The following is a 7,464-nucleotide window of genomic DNA, read 5'->3' on the forward strand; positions in this document are numbered from 1 at the left end:
AACGTACTGCCCTCAAAAAATACTATAAGATCTTTGAATACGAAGTGTCCAAGAACTTTACTGGCCGTACACAAAAGTGAAACAGGTCTGTAGTTTTTGACGCATTGACTGTCACCCGATTTAAATATTGGTATCACCCTAACCTTTTTCCATTCATCAGGCACGTCTCCCGTATTGAGACTGGCAATAAATCAAATGCAAAAACTTTGCCGACCATTCTGCGTATCTAAAACAAAAACATTCGAAATGTCGTCGGGACCGTGGCTCTTCATAACGTCAATTTAGGGGGCAGAGGCTTTGTCAGGCATCACGCCTTTGACTCTGCCCCCTACGCGGCAAACCTGCGAAACAAATAAAGAAAAAAAATGTTAAGGAGGGCCGCAAAAACTCCCTCTTCAGCAATGCTGATGTCCGGTATTCTAGAGCTCTCCTTAACTTGAAACTATTCCCGTTTCCACAGTAAATATAGACGTAGAGTACTCGTTGAAAGCATTTGAAATTAACTGCTTGTTATTTGTTTGGATATTGCACAGTTTCATGTCCGAGAAAGAACATTTCTTTCGTTTCAAAATCCTCCAAAACTTTCGGGGATCACTAAGCAGATAGTTATGCAAGGTGACGTTAAACAAAAACGGTGTTTAGCATTTTTAACAGAGACCTCAACTGTCTCCGCAAAAACAGTATAGACAAAATGTTATTCCCGTTACCAAATTTACGAGCTTGCCGTATTTTACGCTTCAGATGTAGAATGTCAAGTGTAATCCATGGGTTAAACTTTTTCACTCTTCTAATACGCAACGGAACAACTTCTGAATGCAGTGCTCAACTATACCTCTAAACCCTAACCACAATTCATCGGTAGTACTTGTAACAGGATCATACATATTGTAAAAAAGCGAATAGCTTTCTTGCAGAACGTCTAAAATATCGACATCATCCGCATTATTAACCCTTTACTGCACAACTTTTTATTTTTTCACAATTTTATTCCAGCAGAGGTAGAATACCACAGCGATCACAATACTATCACTAAAATAAATTTCGAAGTTCCGAAAAAAATTATATCAAGAAAAGGTGGGTATGTTGCATATTTGCAACAAGATGCAAATAACGGAATATTTATAGCCGAATGCTAAAAATGTGTGAACCAGAGCCAAACTTGTATTTACAGACATCAGTGAGAGATGTGGCCTCATTTGCTTGTGTGATACAAAATAAAGCAGTTCTTCTTGCTTGTTGAGCACAGGTGAGTGCCACACTTAGAGCAGTAGCTTATACAAATGCCCTTGCATCGAGGAAACTTGCAACGCTGTCGCTTCTGACTCCAAAGCACCCAGTGGCCAACCTGAGCATAGAAGTATGAACAGTGAGGTTTGTAACACAGATTAATTCACCAGTGATAATACCTGATCAATCCTGACATCTTGAGGTGGACACGGTACTGAAGTACCTCTTGTCTTCTTCAGCTGGATGCCTTGCTCCACTGACTCATTGCTGGGCCTTCCCCATTTCTTAAGTTGATTTTTTCCTGCTTTGCAGAGTGACGTGGCAAGGTCCACCTTGAACTCTGCTAAGGGCATGAGCTTTTGTGTTGATTGATCAGAAGTAGTCTCGGCATTCCTCCTGTACAGCAGCCAGGCATTTACAGCGTCAAGTCGAGAATATTAAGAAAAATACGAAAGGACCATTTCTTCAATTGGAGATGGGCGCGGTAGAGAGAGATCAGAGAGTCTAAGAGATCCACTCCTCCCATGTGCTTGTTATAAGCGCCTATCACCGACGGACACGGTATGTCGCGCGTCTCCTTTTCTTTTTGGCTCCACCTTGGCACAGTTAGGACAGGCTCTGCTCCAACAAAGGTGGACAGCGAGGTGACGGCTTTGTTGTCTTGCCACCTTGTACACGACAGCTGAATGCCATCCAGGGTCGCTACCTTCTCTTCAAAGCTTCCCCTTCCTTTTTGTTTCATTTCCTTGTCAGATGGTATGCTGACACCCGTTACTCGGTTGATCCGGACTGTATCAATGCAGTGCATGGTTTCTTTTTCCAGGTACACCTGAAGGGTTGGACAGTTGAAGTAGTTATCGAAGTACACTTTGTGGTGGACTCCTCTTGGGATTAACCTGCACAATCGAACAGCAATGTTCCCGCTTGCTCCACAGTCAGGCTCTCCTGCACGTCTTGGGGATGAGTTCTCCTGTCCCGTGTACAGTTCTAGCTTGTACGAGAAGCCGCTTACTTCTGAGAGAACAAATACTTTGTACCCCCATTTTTTTTTTTTGTTTCTAGGGACAGTACTGTCTCAGTGTACTTGCACCTTTGAAAGGTATTATCTGTTCATCCACAGACAAGTGCTCTTCAAGCGGTATCAGCGACAACTGTTCATTTACAGCATCGACCAGCGGTCGTATCTTCGCAAGCCGGTCTCTCTCAGGATCATCTTTTGGGCTGAGAGAGCTGTTGTCCACAAAGTGAAGGTTGTGCTTCAACTGTCCGAAGCGTGTCAGCGTGAGGTTGTCAGCTACTTGGCTTACTCTGGTAGCTTCACTCCAGTACCACCTAGGGTTCTTCAGCTGAATTATAGACATCCACATGCAGGTGCCTAGAAAAACTTCCATCTCCTCGACACTGGTGCAGAGGGGCTTACTGGCATCCTTCTGGACTGAGTACAAATTGCTCTCATTTGCAATAAGCGAAATAAGAGCGCTTGGAAAGATGAACTTCAAGTATTGGAAAGGTGTTTCCAACTCTGAAATTTTCTGGGGAAGCTCATTTTGTCCAGTGAACTTGACTGTTTCAGGATCCCGCATCAGGCTTGCATTCTTCCAGATAATTCTTCTTTTAGATTGAGTTGATGACTGATCAGGTAGTTGGCTTGTGGGAGCTTCCTCTTCGTCAGAGCTTGTACTCGCCTCGCTTGAACTGGCGCTACATTTTGCAGTGGGTTGGACATCTGGGGTACAGAAAATAACAGCGTTTCGTACAACTCATACAATGAGCGGTAAAATAAATAATTTGAAGAGAAATTCTACATTGTATAGGGGACTATCTTCCCTGGCGGTTGTAAGTGTGCTCTTTAAAAGCGTGAAAACAAACCTACAACTTTGCAATTGTTGTATAGTGAGACCTGACGAAGGATGGTCTCTTCTGAAAATCTCTGTCAATAAAGCCTACACTGCTTGTAATTTTTTTCTCTACGTCAAAAAAAGTTGGATTTCCAGAAAAAACATCAACTTACAATCGGAGTCATCGTCACTGCTGGAGAGCTCGCCGTCCTCACTGTCGGAAGGAATCCCACGGCTGTAAAACTGTTTGGGGTCCATCGTGTCTGCTCTACGAAGAAAAAACACCGTCGTGCACATCGTTGCATCTGTGCAACATGGCTATTTCTTGCTTCCAAAGACAAACTTCGTCGATAATCTTAAGTTTTTTAGTATTTACATAATCAGCAGGACATGGAGTTGAGTGGCAATTTTTTGTTTTGCATTACACACTATAGAAAGTGGTATGCAGTAGCCAAGGCTTACCTGTGTCACTTGTTGAGCGCCCACGTGGTGGCCGTCACGCTTTTTAGAGAGCAGTTTCGCCGCCTGAGTACAGATGGCAGCACTGGATGGCTCGCCTCACGGATGTATGTCGCGGAAATGTAACAACATGCGGAACTAGCACTGAATGCATTTTGTAGATGTTTTTATCGTCGTTTATCGCTACGTTGCAAATATGCAACAAGGTGCAGTAAAGGGTTAAAGTCTCGGTACCCCTTAATGTCGATAGTAGTTGATAACTGACAAGCCAACGTTAGAGCGCATACTACTAAAGTGTGATCAGAGATACCCTCGACTATTTTGCACTGGGCACCTTGCCGTGCAATCTTAGAGGAAACAAAAGCCATGTCAAGAAGGCTTTCACTGGCATTAGTAACACGTGTCGAACTACGAACGACTTGAGTCATATTGCATGAAAAAGCAACGTCATCCAATAAATGAGACTGCTGACACTCTCGCAGTGCTTGCATATGATCCCAATCAATATGTGGTAAATTAAAGTCACCCTCTAGTATAACATGAGTGTAACGATGGTAAGATGCAGATACAAATTCCTGTAATGCCAGCAAGTGTGATACGTCGGCATGAGGCGGACGATAAAAAGCACCTACAAGGATTGACTTCGTTGAAAAAATAAGTTTTGCCCAAATCATTTCAGCGTCGAAAGTACAGCTCACAATAGAGCATGATATGCTATCTTTCAACAGCGATAGCCACACCCCCGCCTCTCGAACAACGATCTTTCCGAAAAATTTTGTAATCAGCAGGAAATATCTCATCATTCGTCACTTGCTCATTAAGCCAAGTTTCTGTGACGACGACCACTTCTGGTTCGTATGTCAGAAAAACGGCCTCTAGCGCCATTGCTTTGTTTAGCAGACTACGAGCATTCAAATTTAGGAGCCTAAAGGGGAGGATGCTCCATTTGACTGCGGAGGCATACTATCATGGCCTGGGGTGTCACTGCTCGGTTTTAGAATGCCAATAAATTGTCTGAACAACGAGCCCGCGGGCCACAACTCAGCATTTAGAGTTTTATCGAAATCATTTTCACCTACTGACACATCAAAAAGAGTAGCTCTCGTGCTTCGTGGTTAACTCGGTGCAAACACAGAACTGTGAACGAAGTGCACTGTTCAAAATGTTAGCGACTTCGTCACATGTAGTCGACGGATGCAGACGTGAAACAAAGGGTGCTCGACGCTAGGAGGCCTAGGAGCGGCGGACAGCTTACAGTTTGCGCCAGTTCCCACAGAAGGCTGAGGCCAGCGCTTGCGTTGAGCGGTAATGAAGCCATCGGAGCCGTTTTGGTTGCCCCGTGCAGCCGGGCCGAGCGCAGTTACACTCTAAGAAAAAATGACTACCCTGGGTGGTCAAATGGCGCTTTGGAGGCTTTGACTACCCCAAAAGGCGAGTTACGACCCCAAACCGCTGTGGAATGACCGCCTTTCTGCAGGTGACGACAGGGGTGTAGTCACTTTTGAATCTGATATTCACGTACAGGCAGTCGTAAATGATATTAGTAACTTGGATAACTACTGGAAGACTATAAATGATATGCTTCTATAGCTTTCGTGATCTTTTAAGATCCGCCAAGATAACATATGTTGTGCAATTCGCGTAAATTGGTGGAATAAACATTTTGTCAGCGCGCGCAGCAACACTGGTCTCGACAGCCGTGGACCGTGGTGGGTTGTAGCGTGTAGCTGTGGCACCATAACAACAACAAGCGGCGTGGGTGTTTGCTGAACTGAGGTGAGGATATCTTTCTGACCTATTTTATTGCAAAGAATATTTTTAAAAAATTATTAGTTGTATATCTGATCGTGTTGAACCATTGAACACTGGGACCGAGGATCGGCAGGGTAAACATGCTCAGAGGTATGTGACTGTGTCGCCCGTACTGTTTTCATCAATCTCGGACTGGTTGAATGTCTGAGCTGCACCCGTCGTGGTTGTATCTCCTGGCTCTACGTACTATCGGGGAAAAATGAAATGCGAACAGCGGAGCGCGTGGCTCGCGGTACAGGCTGCGCCGCCTGGAAGTGAGTCTAGGGGCGAGGGTGCGTGGCCTACTTCGATGTGTTCACACCCCTCGATTGGCGCTCCCCCAGCTTCGGCAGTGCACCTCTCAGTGCGCTGAAAGCTGTCACCGCTATCTTTGCCTGCTCGGCGAGTGCGGCGAGCTTCTTTGCACCGCACGCGCTGAGCCAGCAAAGATAGCGATGATAGCTTTCAGAGCACTAAGAGGCGCACTGCTGAAGGTTGGGGAGCGCGGAGGGAGGGGCGTGAACACATTGAAGTAGGCCACGCACCCTCGCTCCTAGGCTCATTTCCAGGCGGCGCAGCCTGTACCGCGAGCCACGCGCTCCTCTGTTCGCATTTCATTTTTCCCCGATAGTACGTAGTGCGCGAACTTTCCAATTCAGTAGCAGGTTGAGATTCAGTGGCAGCGTAGTAATTGGCTTTTACTAGATTGTTGTGTCGTCACGAGCGCTATTTGTGCTTTTACAAGCGCCAGCGCGAGCCCGAACTTGCGCCTCTTTCACCGTTTGCGTTCTTCTGGTTTAATGTTCTGCTCTATGATTTATTAAACCTAAATCTAAAGGTCAATCGCCTCTGCCTCGTCACCCATCAGGACACCCCATAGCGCTGCCGCTCTACCGGCCCTTCCTGGATGTCTCCTGCTGCCAAGTAACAGCCGGATCGTCGAACCTCCATCATCGTCGCCTCTCCACCAAAGGATCACTACATTTTGGTGCGTCAGCTACCACTATATTTCGGCGCGTCAGCTACCGCTATATTTTGGTGCGTTGGCCGAGCCTGTCGGCCCGTCCCGTTTTTTCGACTGTTTAACTCTTTTCTGGGCACAAAAAGAGCCCCCGCGGTTTTTCACAACGTTCTTGCGCTCGTGCTCCTTCAGTTATTTTTTTTTTTTAAGGGCAATATATAAGCTTTTGAGGTTCTTTGCAGTGTTCCAACACTTGTGTTCCTTCAGTTCTTTTAGGACAGTAAATAAGCCCCTGATGTTCTTCACAGTGTTCCAACGCCCGTGATTGTTCCGTTTACCAGTCTGCCTTGCTAGACGAGGCCTTTCAAACTTTCTGATCTTTTCCCCTTGGCTGGTCGCTCTGCTGTACCCGGTTTTGGACTTTACGAAATTTCATTGCATTGAGACACGCTGCCCTATACTCCGTTCACCCTTAAGCTGAGACAGACCCATATATGTAGAAAGTTTGTCCATTCGTTGGGAAGTATAGGAGACAAATGAGGAAGTGCCATTAACCGAAAGCAGACTGGGCGTCTTCCAGGGCGTCTCCACAAATTCGAATGTGGCCAATCAGAAGCCGGAAATAATACCCTGGCGGTGGTTGCGAGAAACAAAATTCATAAGTGCGTCGGAGTAACTCTCGGTGACTGAAAATGTGGTGCATGTGATGTTTCAATCACGGTCATCCAAAATTATGGTGAAAGAGTGCGACTGGCGGAATGATCGACATAATCCGTGCGCCGAAGGCCGGCAATCTAATGTCTGAGCGGTCACACTCTCCCCGAGCAAAACAGAGTTGAGCGGCACATTTGTTTCTTACATCTTTCTGCATGATCATGACTGTAACATCCTGTGCACCCTATTTTAAACCATGAAGGGTCACTACATTTCACAATTACGTGCTTATTAAAACCATACACCAACATATACCTATGGTTCAAACAGTTTCTCGATACTACCACTAGGGATTCTTTTAGGCTTCTGGTTGGTCAAGAGAGAATGACAAGCCCACTTTCTGCTTCTGGTGCATGCCCAGGCTCTGCCTGCGCCTAGCACTGACCAAACACTCTCTAAACACGGCTCTGAGCTGAGACTGCAGTGGGAACTGCTTGCCCGCCGAACTAATCAGCCGCCTCCCCTTCATCACCT

The 7,464-nt window shown here is 46.0% G+C and overlaps 1 pseudogene; it reads right to left on the reverse strand.

Moving 5' to 3' along the window:
* Nucleotides 1-1,082: 1,082 nt before the first annotated feature.
* Nucleotides 1,083-2,192, reverse strand: LOC121047780 (annotated as a pseudogene).
* Nucleotides 2,193-7,464: the final 5,272 nt, after the last annotated feature.

Source organism: Ixodes scapularis, unplaced genomic scaffold, assembly GCF_016920785.2.
Source record: "Ixodes scapularis isolate PalLabHiFi unplaced genomic scaffold, ASM1692078v2 PGA_scaffold0__279_contigs__length_252992795, whole genome shotgun sequence".
Taxonomy (NCBI): domain Eukaryota; kingdom Metazoa; phylum Arthropoda; class Arachnida; order Ixodida; family Ixodidae; genus Ixodes; species Ixodes scapularis.